General features: G+C 39.1%; 1 long non-coding RNA gene across 1 annotated transcript; it reads left to right on the plus strand.

Annotated features, from left to right (window-relative positions):
* The first annotated feature begins 755 nt into the window (after positions 1–755).
* LOC134617327 (uncharacterized) lies at positions 756–5275 on the plus strand. The gene is made up of 3 exons (XR_010091515.1): positions 756–924; positions 1743–1923; positions 4544–5275. It is a non-coding gene; the product is annotated as an uncharacterized LOC134617327 (long non-coding RNA).
* The last annotated feature ends 10209 nt before the right edge of the window (positions 5276–15484 follow it).

Consider the following 15484-nt stretch of genomic DNA (forward strand, 5'->3'; position numbering starts at 1 on the left):
CTCAGGAAGCTCGGGCACTCTGTGCGTCAGGTGGCCTCAGACTACACAAGTTTGTAAGTAATAACAAAACTGTGTTAGAAAGCATTCCAGCATCTGAATGTGCCTCCCCACAGCAAGCATGTGACCTGGCGTTTAATGACTCTAAACTTGAAAGAGCTCTAGGCATTCACTGGCACATTGGCTCAGACACACTCAGGTTTCGTTTTCGCCCCAATGTTCAACCTGCTACAAGGCGTGGCATCCTATGGAGGACCACAAGAGCCACGCGCATCGAAATAAAAATTTCTGTGCTTAAATAATGAATTGTAGAATAAATTCTGCAATTGTAAATTCATTTTTGAATTCCAATTTAATAAACTGCATTTCAAAATCCTTTTTCCAATTGCAATTTAATAAACTGCAGTTAAAAATCCTTTTTCCATTTGCACTTTAATAAACTGCATTTCAAAATCCTTTTTCCACTTGCAATTTAATAAACTGCAGTTCAAAATCCTTTTTCCACTTGCACTTTAATAAACTGCAGTTCAAAATCCTTTTTCCACTTGCAATTTAATAAACTGCAGTTCAAAATCCATTTCCCTTTCCTGTTCGCTCCGGGATTAGGTGCTGGATTAGCTGCTGGATTAGCTGCTGGATTAGCTCTTCGATTAACAACTTGCTGGAGGCTATTCAAATTAGCCACACCATGGGATGTAAGGAGCTCTCTGATTGGTTGGTCAGACACAGGCTGTCTGCCAGCCTGGATTTTTCTAGCTCATAGCTTCGCCCTGCTAAGAAGCGTGTGTGCTTGTACAAAGGCCGTTCAGCCTCGGGATTTACACTCGGCTCGACACGGATATGTGAAGAATGAAGGGACTGTGCAGCGAAACGGAGAGCCAACCTCTGACTGAGTGCCTGTCTACACAGTCTGACCACCTGTTGAAGGTAAGGTGCTAACATGGCTAACGCTAGCATCACCGCACGTAGCCCCGTTATTTTAAGGACATCTTAGTTTATGAAAGTTTTACGTCGCAGCTGTACGAGCTAGCTACGTGTTTTGTAAGCTGCTGTGCTCTTCACAAATAAAGCTGGAAGCAGCTCAGACTGTTAGAACCAGCACTGAGCCCTGTTACATTTATACAGTGTTAGAGCAATGGCTGTAACCTGCAGCCTTTAAACTAGCGATTAAAATGCTGACAGTAAACGCGTCAGTCCAGATGTTACCACATTACTTTGTGATACTTAAGAGTTAAAACAACTGAGACAGGCTGATTAAAATAACAGCTGTCAGTTCTCTCATTCCTTATATCAAGACTGGAGATCGCACTACTGATTTCAGTTCATTTAATATGTGAGTGCACAGATTCATTCTCAACTGGACATAAATGATGATCAAAGGTTGTATATATGATGAATTCATCAAATCCCAGCCTCTAACACAGTGTGCTGAATCTTAGCTTTGAATGTCCAGTATATTCTAATCAGTGCAATGTAAGCATTCACTGAACCTATAGTATCTACACCTGTGTGGTAAATGTGTGGTAAAGATACAGATAATGAAATTTAATTATTAATACAATATACATCATGAAAAATGAAAGCTGAAATTGATTCAGTTTAGTACTTTTCTCTGTATGCTCTGTGATTATAAAGGCCTTAAATTCTGTGATATATACTGTAAATGATTTTCACAGAGGTCTTAAAGTAGTTAAATCACTGCTGATAGTCTGGTTGTTTATATTTTCACGTTTTTGTGTCTGTAGGGCTGTTTGATGACGATTTGGACTCCTCTGGGAGATGAGGACACACCCACATCTGTTCCATACTGCAGCCATGGATGGTGTTACAGCTCTGAGGCAGCTTTGGGCCATCAGACGCACACACTGGAAAACCAGCACCTGGACTTCATGCAGGAGAGATGGCCTCAGTGATGTAGGTTCATAAGTGAGTTCAAACATTTCTGGCCTCTTATCACTTAGATTCCTTAATCTTAAAAGTGGATGCATTTAAAGCAGGAACTGCACACCTAGCTGTCAAAAGTTTGGCAGCATGAGTAAAGTTTTGTAGGGTCCTTGTTAAAAATTCCACAAGCACCACATTTGTCATATATAGTTCATTTTCAGGGCTCGCAAAATCGCTAGCCCGACGTCCCGGGGCTAGCGATTTTTCCAGTCGGGCTACCAGAATCTATCCCTGCCCTGCCCGTCGGGCTATCATAGGAAGGAAAAATATATGTCAATGCTTTTGCATTCTTTCGGAAATGTAGCTGGGTAAATATGTCATTGGCATCGGTGAACCACTGTCAATATGTGACTAGGGCTGCTCAATTAATCGAATTTTAATCTAAATTACGATCTGGGCTTTCAACGATCATTAAAAATGACTGAGCCGATTATTAGCACCTCCCTCGTGCTTTACTCTCGCGCTGCTCCGTGTGGCAAATCGAGCGCACCTCTCTGCGTTTCGAACACGCCTCACAACAATTAAGAGGAGCTAACAGAGGGAAGCTCGGAAAGCTAAGCAGAAGTTATTTGGAGAGGAGAGTGACTGCCGTTGGTTGAAAAGAGGTTAAAAAAAAAAACCCTTCAGTGGTGTGGAAACATTATTGGTTCGCGGAGTCAGACGTGGATCAAGTAGACATAGTGTGTAAACTTTGGTGTTGTAGCTGCACCACAGAGCGACATGGCAAAGTTCACTAAACATAGATGTTTACATTTTATTTTTTATATTGCAAACATTTGCACTGTTATCAGTATTTGCACACTATTTTATACTATTTTTGACAATCTTTAAAGCCATTATTCAATACATTGTTATTGTTAAATAAATATCATCAAATAATCGAGATCTCAATTTCAGTGAAAATAATCGTGATTATCATTTTTGCCATAATCGAGCAGCCCTATATGTGACATATTGAAATCGCATTTGAATTTGCGCTTGTTTTTTGCTTTCACTTTGCAATCGCGCGAACTGCGTATAGAGAGCGACAGTACTGATTGGTGAGTGACGATAATTTGCGCACCAATTCCTCTGACATCGTCTTATCAATCGTTAGTTTGCTATCAAACATGACAAGTGAAATCTTCCGCAGCAAGCTTAAACATGTGAGAGGTTGATCGCGCAGAGAATCGCTGAGCGTTATGTGAGTGCGTGTGTAAAGGCAGCAGGATATATATTTTAGTTCTGCTGAGCCAAATAAGACCGGTCAGGGTGAAGAAGTGACAGCCAAAGAAAAGCTTACCACAAAACGGAAAAGTTATGACAAATCAGACTATAAGGCAAAAAGAAAGTGCAGCTTTATGGTTTCATGGACAAAAGAATTTCTGTGGCTGGAATATGACAAGCTAAATAACCAGGGGTGCACATAAGTGGTCCGCAGGTGCGCGTTCGCTGTCAAAATAAAATACGCGCACAAGATAAGAAGTTGCAACGCGTGTTTGCGTCCATAAGATTTTCTGGAGGACAACAGACATTTGTTTAGAACTCCTAAAGATGTCGAAGAAGCTCCTTTAAGCAATTACTTTGGTGTTCCTCCACCTCCAAAGAAATGTCAGATGGAGTCCGAACCACAAAAGAAGCGCGTATTCTAGGAAAAGTGGTTGCAGGAGGTAGGCTGGCTTTAAACAAATGATGAACGCACAGAGATTTGGTGCAGAATGTGCCATGAAAATCCCACTCTAGCGGACAAAAACAGTGCCTTTTATATGGACGCAAACGCGCGTTGCAACTTCTTATCTGGTGCGCGTCTTTTATTGTGACAGCGAATGCGCACATGCAGACCACTTATGTGCACCCGTGTAAATAACATAGAAATCGAGGGAAACCAACAACACACCCGGCAGAACATTGAGTCGACAAGTGCCTTTGTTACTGGGACCAGTAATTTTAAGAAAGGCCCCCATTAGAGCCCATGAGAAATGCAAGAAATTGATTATTGCTCAGTCTGCAAATAACATACTAAAAATCAACCTGAAAAATCTGTTAAGAACAGCGTACTATGTTGCAAAGAGTGAACTACCACTGGCAAAATTTAGCAGTCTTTGCAAACTTCAAAAAGCAAATGGCCTAGATCTTGGTTCCACTTGCCTCTTACCCGTGACTCCAGTGGAAATTTCAAATTCAGGATCTGACACAGACTGATTCCTGTTGTACAGTTCTTACAAGTTCATAGAAATTTCTGTTCAATTACAACCAAGTATTTGAGTTGATGATTGTAATTTTTATACAATATTGTAATTTGTGTTTCAACAATTTTTTGATTAATGTTTTTTTCCCGTTACGGAAACAAAACAGGAAACAAAACATAAAAAAAAATTGCTCCCTTATTTATTCGGGCTACTTAAATTTATTTTGGGCTACCAAAAACTGAAGAGTCCCTGCCCGAAGGGCTACCAGGGATTTTGAAATTTTGCGAGCCCTGATTTTGTACAGGACATTTTTGAAATTATAAACTATATATTCTAGTTATCCACTTGTCAGTAATTTCTGAGTAAATGGATGGCACTGATAAATCAGTGGTGATTCACCTGCAAATGTTTTTAACAAACTTTGTTTTTTGTAGAATTCATCAGCAGCTGTGAAGAGATGCATTTGAATATCTTCTGGTTCCACTTTTCCTAACCTGGAAGCTGAGGATGGCTGATTTCTGACAAGGACACACACCTCAGCGCTTATCATGGGTGTTACATCCTCCGTGCAGCAATTCCAGAGAAAACGAGAGAGCAACGACCACTCATTAAGACCAGACAGAAATCTGTCCCTTTTTGGCAGCTGTGGAAACTTCCAATAAGAAAGTTTGCATTCTTAGAACAATGCTGGGTCGTGTGTGATGTGTCATCATATGAGGATATTACATTTTGACTTAATTCTGCTCAATTAAGTGTTTTGATCGTTGATCCAGTATAGCAGCTTTGTGTTGTGCAGCAAGTTAAAACCCATTGTCCTCACGAGCACAGCATCTAACAACTCTCCTTAAAAAAACCGAATGACTTTAACTAGACACAATGGTTTCCAGTGGGAGATACATTCATCACTCATCCGTGACACTGGAGAAGTCACCTGGATGAGTGATAAAACAATTTTCCATGGAAAATCCAGAGGAACTAAACTTTGTTGTTGTTTCTCTGGGCTCAATTTCAGCCTCAGGAGCATCTCTCAGAAGAAAACATTTTGCCAATAATCAGATAAAAAGATTGTTGAACCAGGTGGTATTCTCTGGAGTTTAAGACCAAAACTGAACTCAGTGAATTGACATTAGACTGGAATTCATAAGATGAATCGAAATACTGCTGAAGCTGATAGATAGATATAGATATAGATATATAGATAGATATAGATATAGATAGATATAGATAGATATATATAGATATATATATATATGTGTGTGTTTTTTTTTTTTTTTTTCACCAGGTCTGTAAAGTTCAGTATGACTGTGGTACATGATACAAAAGAATAAATACAGAAGAATAAAAACTTTATGTGAATAACTTTACTCTTCTTAAAAATAACTCATAAAACAAGTAAAAGTACAAATGTGTACAAGTTAGAGACTTCCTCAGTAAGTTTACACTCTTTTGGAGTGATTTTAATTATGTGTTAAAGAAGAAAGAGATTAGGAGGTGAGGTAGAGGATGCAGAGTCCATCATCACTGAGGCCGTCTCTCCTGCATGAAGTCCAGGTGCTGGTTTTCCAGTGTGTGCGTCTGATGGCCTAAAGCTGACTCAGAGCTGTAACACCATCCATGGCTGCAGTATGGAACAGATGTGGGTGTGTCCTCATCTCCCAGAGGAGTCCAAATCGTCATCAAACAGCCCTACAGACACAAAAACATGTGAAAATATAAACAACCAGACTATCAGCAGTGATTTAACTACTTTAAGACCTCTGTGAAAATCATTTACAGTATATATCACAGAATTTAAGGCCTTTATAATCACAGAGCATAGAGAGAAAAGTACTAAACTGAATCAATTTCAGCTTTCATTTTTCATGATGTATATTGTATTAATAATTAAATTTCATTATCTGTATCTTTACCACACATTTGCCACACAGGTGTAGATACTGTAGGTTCAGTGAATGCTTACATTGCACTGATTAGAATATACTGGACATTCAAAGCTAAGATTCAGCGCACTGTGTTAGAGGCTGGGATTTGATGAATTCATCATATATATAACCTTTGATCATCATTTATGTCCAGTTGAGAATGAATCTGTGCTCTCACATATTAAATGAACTGAAATCAGTAGTGTGATCTCCAGTCTTGATATAAGGAATGAGAGAACTGACAGCTGTTATTTTAATCAGCCTGTCTCAGTTGTTTTAAGTATCACAAAGTAATGTGGTAACATCTGGACTGACGCGTTTACTGTCAGCATTTTAATCGCTAGTTTAAAGGCTGTAGGTTGCAGCCATTGCTCTAACACTGTATAAATGTAACAGGCCTCAGTGCTGGTTCTAACAGTCTGAGCTGCTTCCAGCTTTATTTGTGAAGAGCACAGCAGCTTACAAAACACGTAGCTAGCTCGTACAGCTGCGACGTAAAACTTTCATTAGCTAAGATGATCTTAAAATAACGGGGCTATGTGCGGTGATGCTAGCGTTAGCCACGTTAGCACCTTACCTTCAACAGGTGGTCAGACTGTGTAGACAGGCACTCAGTCAGAGGTTGGCTCTCCGTTTCGCTGCAGAGTCCCTTCATTCTTCACATATCCGTGTCGAGCCGAGTGTAAATCCCGAGGCTGAACGGCCTTTGTACAAGCACACAGGCTTCTTAGCAGGGCGAAGCTATGAGCTAGAAAAATCCAGGCTGGCAGACAGCCTGTGTCTGACCAACCAATCAGAGAGCTCCTTACATCCCACGGTGTGGCTAATTTGAATAGCCTCCAGCAAGTTGTTAATCGAAGAGCTAATCCAGCAGCTAATCCAGCACCTAATCCAGCACCTAATCCCGGAGCGAACAGGAAAGGGAAATGGATTTTGAACTGCAGTTTATTAAATTGCAGGTGGAAAAAGGATTTTGAACTGCAGTTTATTAAATTGCAAGTGGAAAAAGGATTTTGAACTGCAGTTTATTAAAGTGCAAGTGGAAAAAGGATTTTGAACTGCAGTTTATTAAAGTGCAACTGAAAAAGGATTTTAAAATGCAGTTTATTAAAATGCAATTGGAAAAAGGATTTTGAAATGCAATTGGAAAAAGAATTTTGAACTGCAGTTTATTAAATTGGAATTCAAAAATGAATTTACAATTGCAGAATTTATTCTACAATTCATTATTAAAGCACAGAAATTTTTATTTCGATGCGCGTGGCTCTTGTGGTCCTCCATAGCATCCTATCTATGGTTGCATCCCTTTACGACCCATTAGGATTCATCTCTCCTTTTGTTCTAACAGGCAAAAGAGTGCTTCAAGAGACATGCAAACAAGGCACAGGCTGGGATGACCCCCTTCCAAGTGAATTAAGGCCAATGTGGGATAATTGGAACAGTGACTTGAAGAACTTAGAGAAAATCGTAATACCACGCTGTTATGTCCCCAAAGACTTTGGCCCGATTGTAAAAACAGAGTTGCATCACTTTTCTGATGCAAGTTCATACGGCTATGGTCAGTGTTCGTACTTAAGACATGTAAACAAAGATGATAAAGTGCATTGTGCTTTAGTCACAGCAAAGACCAGAGTTGCTCCCATCAAGGTAACAACAATACCAAGACTCGAACTGACCGCTGCTGTTGTCTCCATTACTGTAAGTAACATGTTAAAAGATGAGCTTGGATTGACACAGGCAGAGGAGTATTTCTGGACGGACTCTAAAGTAGTTTTAGGCTACATTAATAATGATGCAAGACGTTTTCACACATTTGTCTCCAATAGAGTTCAGAGGATAAGGCTCAACAGCTCTCCCCAGCAGTGGAGATATGTCCCTTCTGAGGAAAATCCTGCAGACATTGCCTCTAGAGGTTCAGGTGCAAGTGAGCTCATCATATCCGACTGGTTCAAAGGGCCACAGTTTCTATGGGAAAAGGAAATACCTCCACCTTCAGACATCGACATGAACATACCACTTGGAGACCCAGAAGTTAAGAAGGTACAGGCATTGAACACGCTCAAAACAGAGAAAAAAGGTTTATCAGACAAGTTGACAAAGTTTTCCTCATGGTACAAAGCCACCCAAGCCATAGCTCGACTCATTCGCTGTGCCAAGGGAGACAAAACAACAGGCCACAGTACAGTACAAGAAAGACAAAATGCACAATGTGTTATTCTAAAGGACACACAAGCAAGTGAATATGCAGAGGAGATAAGGTTGCTGAAGAACGGGAAACCACTTCCACACAAAAGTAAACTGTTTCAAATGGACACTTTTCTTGATACTGATGGACTCCTTAAGGTGGGAGGAAGACTTAAAGATGCTTCATTCTCCTCCATACTGAAACACCCAGTGATAGTTCCAAAAGGTCACCATGTCACTCAACTAATAATAGATCATTTCCACAGTAAGGTGCAGCACCAAGGGAAAGGCTTTACAATCAATGAGATCAGAGTGAATGGATTTTGGATTCCAGGCATCAACAAGGCCGTGGCAAATTTTATACACCAGTGTGTAAAGTGTCGCAAACTCAGAAGAGGCACAGAAGAACAAAAGATGTCTGATCTCCCAACGCAGCGCTTAGATCCATCTCCACCATTTACATTCTGTGGAATGGACTGTTTTGGTCCTTTTCTAACCAAACAAGCTCGCAAAGAGCACAAGCGTTATGGACTTCTCTTTACATGCCTTTGCTGCAGAGCAGTGCACATAGAAATGTTGGACAACATGACTACAGACGCCTTCATCAATGCGCTCCGCTGTTTTATAGCCATAAGAGGAGCAGTCAGTGAGATAAGATGCGATCAAGGAAGCAACTTTGTCGGAGCTAAAAATGAGCTACAAGAAGCTTTAAAACAAGTGGACTCCAACCGCATTACCACATTTCTTGCAGAGAAGCAGTGTGACTTCAAAATGCACACTCCTCATTCAAGCCATACAGGAGGTGTATGGGAAAGACAAATCAGGACAGTTCGAAACATTCTGCGCTCTACAGTTTCACTTTCATCTGGCAGAATGGATGACGCATCGTTAAGGACATTCTTTTATGAGGCAATGGCGATTGTCAACAGCAGGCCTCTTACGGTGGACAACCTAAGTGACCCAAGCAGCCCAGAGCCCTTGACGCCAAATCACCTGCTTACTATGAAGTCAAAGATATCCCTGCCCCCTCCAGGCACCTTCATCAAAGAGGATATGTATGCACGTAAAAGGTGGCGGCAGGTGCAGTACTTATCAGAACAGTTTTGGTCACGTTGGAAAAGGGAGTATCTATCCAACATTGCAACAAGACAGAAATGGCACACTCCAAGGAGAAACTTAAAAGTTGGAGATGTTGTCATGGAGAAGATGGATGATCTACCCCGCAATGAATGGAGATTAGCACGTGTAATGGACACAGTAACTGACAAAGACGGACTTGTAAGAAAAGTAAAGATTTGCTTTGGAGAAAAAGGGACTGAGAAAGGACAATGTTCTAGTAAACGTTCTATAGTGGAACGCCCAGTGCAGAAACTGGTTTTGCTATTAGAGACTGTTTAACAACATTCTAAGGTTTAAGGTTCACTCTTTTCAATGGAACTATGTGTTATTATACAGTTTAATGGTTACAGGTCATTTCTTCATTAGGAAATCATTAGCGCTTCAGTTAATTCCCAGTTAAGCTCTTAATGATTTGGTGGGAGTGTAAATGACCGTATTAATCTTTTGTAAAGTGTTTTGTAAAGTTATGACTATTATATTGTTGGAGCGGATGCTTTTATTTTGAAAGTCGCAGAGCGACAAGGTGCCGTAAATCAAGTGGCGTAAACCATATAGCAGAAGCGCGGGTTTTAATGCACAGAGAAAAGGTGTTCTCTATGGTTAATGGACGGAAATGGGAAAAAGAACGGCTATCAAGGTGCAATCCTGAGTTGTAAACAGTTCCTTAGCACCTGGTTGATGAGGGAACAAGGTTTGTAACAAAGTTTGTCTTGTGGATTTGTACTTTGTTGTTTACGGAGCATATAGCTGCTGACCGCTACTAAGGATAAAGCCTAAGTTTTCACCCACTAGAGGGTGCTAACGTACCTCATGTTTAGGCAGCAATGCAGCGATTTCACTGTTATATGCAATAATTTACAAGTTTTAGTGTTATTTGTTATGTAAAGTAAAGAGAATTCATTTGTGATTAATAAATAAGTCAAAAGGTTAAAGGTAACACACTGTTTGATTTACTAATAGTCTTTTATTCTGTATGTTGTAGCTCTTACGGTGTGTTCACATGCACGGCTATTTAATAAAAGGATTGTGAACCATCAGTTTGAGAGACCATCTTTTCAACCGGGGATGCTACAGAGTCGGCTAAAAATCAACATCGAAATGAGCTCTGAAATGTCAAATATGTACTCTAGGCCAAACAGTTTTACTGAAGCAATATATATCCATTTGGTTATAGGGTATTTTATTTGACAATTACTGTGTAGTCAAAAAGAAGCTGTTTCTAAAAGTTTTTCTGCAGCGCTAATTGTTGTTGATTAATTTTCACTGTGGTGGCTTTTTCCACCATACAGCTCTAATCTAAATCAGCCTCGTGGCTTCTGTTGCTTTTTGATGGCTTGATGTTGAATAATAATAACATAATCCTATATTACACACCTGCAGCACAATTTACCAATAAACACCACAAATAATTATTCATTTAAAGCTGTGCTCAATGTTTATTAGAGTGCACGAATAGTGGATTTTTTTTGTTTGTTAGTTAATAAAACAATTGCATTGTGTTTTATGACCCCTGTCGGTTATTGTCCAAATTCTTTTAAGCCTATGGAAATAGGTTCATCAAATCCCTTCTTTTAGAGGGATTAGCTGGAGAGAATAAATTGGGGAAACTGAAATTACCTGTTTCTTTAAATGCAAGCATATTTAATTGTGTAACCTGCAAATTTCTGGGCAGAGCTAACAATATATTACGGAGCCCCAGACATTGGAGAAAAAGAATTTGTTTTTTTTACTGAAACACATATTTAGTGTTATTGAAATTTTTCATTCTATTTTCTTTTTCTGTATATTTGTTAAACTTATACCTAATTATACTACTCAGTATTGAGCCTTCTGTGTTTAACTATAATACTACACATTTCTTATTTTTTCCACATACAAATCTGCCAAGGTTAAAGCTGGATTATGTCCACTCATACAAAAGTCAGACAGTAATAACAATTACAACAACAATAACAGTAATTCTTACTACTCAAACTACATATCTCATTTAACATATTAATCAGACATATTTTGATTATTTCTTTGACTAAGAGTTTACCATTAGCAAATATGGAAAAGCTCTGTTTTAGTACTTGTCAGACAAAATCATGAGGGTGATGTTGAATGATGTCAGCATGTCTCACAGATTGGATGTCAGAAGAGAAAGAGGAATTCCGCAGTAAGTTGGATAAAGTTGCAGTCTCCTGAGGGCTGACAAGTGGTGACTGGAGCACAATTCAATGTGCACGTAGTTGAAAGGAACAGGAACTTGAGAACTACATCATATGCAGAAGATAGGAGACTGCAAGGAGATGGTGTCAGGGAGACCGTAGCTAGGCAGCATTGGATATTAGAAGAAAAAATGAGTGAAGGTAGAGTAAAGGTTTAAACGGTGGAAGTTAAAGAAGAAAGAATGTGTAGAGTTCAGGAAGGAGTAGAAATAGAAAAACAAAAACAAGAAACACAGGAACAACAATAACATACATTAAAGAGGGAAAAAAGAACCTTGAGGAGCCCATGAATAAAGAAAATGACAGAGAAAAATAATAGATTATGGAAAATTGTGAATCAGAAAGTGCTATAACTATACCAGGATAAAGTTCATGAGCCATAAAGTCAAGCTATGGGAAAGAGAGAACCTAAGTTGAGAACAGTGGTGACAATCAGAAAGCAGCAGTATGTCTTCATGCCAAGAAAGAGCACTATAGATGCAATGATTTCTGGGTTGATAAAGACGGTCACAAGGAGTTGCACTGTCCCGTAGTGGAACTAGAGAATGTATGTGATAATGGTCTCCAAAAGTTGAATCTGTTCATCTGGACGTAGCGTTTTTTTGGGAGAAATGTTTCGTCTCTCATCCAAGTGACTTCTTCCGTCTTAGCTAACTGCAGGTTTCCCCAAATCTTATAAACAGTACATTTGCATAATGAATGAAACCAGCCCACTGAAGGAACAATGGGGTGAGAGGTCAGTTCCTTAATCATAATTATGCAAATTCCCATGACCAGTTTTGCTACACACTATTAACCATTAGTACAGTATTAGTTAAAGCTTACTTCTGTATTTTTTAAGCATTTTCCATCCTTAGTCTCAGATTTCTCATTGATTTTCTATATTTTTTAAGTGATGGTATATAAGCTCACAACACTGTTACCACAGAACATCTGTGTATCCTATTGTGGTTAGCACTGAGTTCTATTTTTTGTTATCTATTGTCCACCTGGGCTTTAGTCAGAGTTTCTATCTAATTTCTCAGGCTTTTTATCTGATTTAGTGCTCATTTCAGGTAAAATAATTATTGTGGGTGATTTTAACATCCATGTATATACTGAAAATAACAGCCTCAACACAGCATTTCATCTGTTAGTAGACTGGTCAAATTGCTTCTCTCAAAAATGAACCCAACCACCACTTTAATTACACTCTAGATCTATATCAGATCTGGAGTTGGATTCTAGAGTTCTGATATATGGCATAGAAGCTGAACATTACACAGCAGTTATATTTTTCTTCACTGCGTATGATCCTGGATGTTGTAACTCGTCTGAAAAGCAAAGCCTCAAATCAAAAGTACTTGAACGCTTGGTATAACTCTCAAACACACACCCTGAAGCAGATAACTCATAAGCTGGAGAGGAAATAACATCTCACTAATTTAGAACATCATCATTTAGCCTGGAAAAATAGTTTGCTGCTTAATAAGAAAAACCTTACTAGGAAAGACATTAAGAGAGCTACAATTACGGCTGTGATGGTGCGGAAAGCTCCTTTTTTTGACCGATTCATCAGTTGCCTGTCCCCTCCTATTTCCTCTGGCCCTGGATGAACGAGAACACAGAGAACAGAGAAGCTACAGAAAGACACTATAAGTAAGGAGGCCAGAATCATACAGAAATACGGAATATATGGAACACCGGGGTTATAGGAAACCGCTAGACCAACGCACCCAAAGCACAACAACCAGACACACCCAATGCAGATGTGATTGCAGGTGTTGCCATGATATTTGCCATAAAGTTATTGGTGTAATAGCCAGATATGAAAAAAAGGTCCCCAATACAAATATTAGCTCAACTATGGTGAAAATATAGGTAAATATGTCAGAGTGACTCATTGCTGCAAAGGAACACTGCTGCTGCCATCGTTGGTAATCTCGTTGGATGGCGAGGAGGATGACGATCATCTTGGTGACAAAGAAGGAGGTGACAATGGACAGTGCAATATTTGAGCGATAGCAGACAAAGTTTAAGGAAGAATTGTTTTCTGACATGTTTGTTCTGGTGTCTGATCCGAGGAATAAATAGAAAGTGAGGCCACAATACTTCATTGAAAATCACATTAATGTGTTTCTTTGTGTTTACATAGAGTTCACTGTTTACTTCTGCCACTGTGATACTAATAAAAAAAATTTCAGCGTATCTCTTTTGTCTTGGGCTTCTGTAAAAGATTCAGTATCATTGTGAGCTATTAAAAACATTGGTAGCGCCTTCTATTAAAGGCACTATTAAAATAAATAAAAATTTCCCCTAGGGATCAATCAAGTATTCTGATTCTGATTCTGACTATTACAGCTTGATAATAAAGGGGTAATAGTAAGGTAAAAAGGCAGAGACAAACAAGATACTTTACATTGTTGTTGTTTTAATCTTCTTTTCCTGGAAGTCCAAAGTTACCAAATGGTTTTCAACAAAAAGACATAAATGCTTCTATTTCAAAGAGTATTACTGAACACGGTAAAACAATGGACTGTTTTCTAAGGAGCTTGGAAAGAAAAGCGTCTGGACTTCTTTAGGTTGCTTGAAGACGTTTCACCTCTCATCCGAGAGGTTTAAATCTGGGACTCTCCACCATTTGATCCTTAGAACTGAAGAAGCTTCTCGGATGAGAGGTGAAACGTCTTCAAGCAACCTAAAGAAGTCCAGATGCTTTTCTTTCCAAGCTCCTTAGACTACAATGACCTGGATGACTGAGAACCTTCACAGACAATGGACTGTTTTTATAACAATGCTGGGATGGTCCATTTGGTAAAATAAATCCAGTGGGCATCTTTTCTTGCGTCCACATTTTGGCAAATCCAACACTGAACCAGTTTCACAAAACTTAGCAAGCAGTTTGCTAACTGTAGCATGGGAGATGGGTGGTCTCGTAGGGGGGTCTTGCATTGAAATCTGCTGCAATGACCTGCATTCACCAGAGAGTTGAGACACAATTGTGATCCGCTCCTCACATGTTAACCTCTTCGACATGTCAATGGCTGTGAACAAAGAGAAACTTGTAAATAACTCATGAAAGAATAAAGTTACGTTGAAACCAATTGTTTTTCTTGTGACATTACCAATAAGTTTGATGTGTCATATGGCCCTCTTCCTATTGAAAAAACAAAAGTTTTATCCAAGATGGCCGCCTTCTAAATGGCCACCATGGTCACCACCCATCTTGAGGAGTTTGCCCCTCACATATACTAATGTGCCACAAACAGGACTTTAATATCACCAACCATTCCCATTTTATTACGGTGTATCCATATAAATGGCCCACCCTGTACTTTAATTCCATATGGACTCATAGGTTGTTTATTGTTATGTTAAATCCAGTAAGTGGTTAGTAAGGCTTCCACGATGCTTTCTATAAGCCTACGGTGTCATCATTTGTATGTCTGATATGCCAGATTTGATTGTATGTTAATTAAAGGTGTCTAAACATTACCTTAAATCCTAAAGTCATTTAAAGCAGTATAAACCCAAAACACCAACACGTGACATTTGGATTGAATTGCCATCACATTTGAATGCTGCATTCAAATTGTGCCATCAATTTGCAGATTTAATGATGCAGTGCTATAGTATTGTAATATTAACTAATAAACTAAATTTGTAACAATTGTTTGTTGTGAGATTTCTGCAATTTACACTGCATGTGTGGGAGATGCTTATAAATAATTAAATGTTTGGCTGCATAACCTCTGTGGTGGTTCAGTGGTTAAACAGCTGAAGTGCCATCCAACCGCAGTGTGTGCACTCTGTCTGAGCCATGTGATGACAAAAACATTGAAAACAAAATTTGCCTGATGAAGGTCATTAATAAAATTTTGCTATCTGACAAAAGGCCACAGAGTATTTGTTGCTATGAAAACAGGCTATGGCATCAGTGTACGTTTAAGTTGAACAGCAG

The sequence above is a fragment of the Pelmatolapia mariae genome, linkage group LG3_W (assembly GCF_036321145.2).
Source record: "Pelmatolapia mariae isolate MD_Pm_ZW linkage group LG3_W, Pm_UMD_F_2, whole genome shotgun sequence".
Taxonomy (NCBI): domain Eukaryota; kingdom Metazoa; phylum Chordata; class Actinopteri; order Cichliformes; family Cichlidae; genus Pelmatolapia; species Pelmatolapia mariae.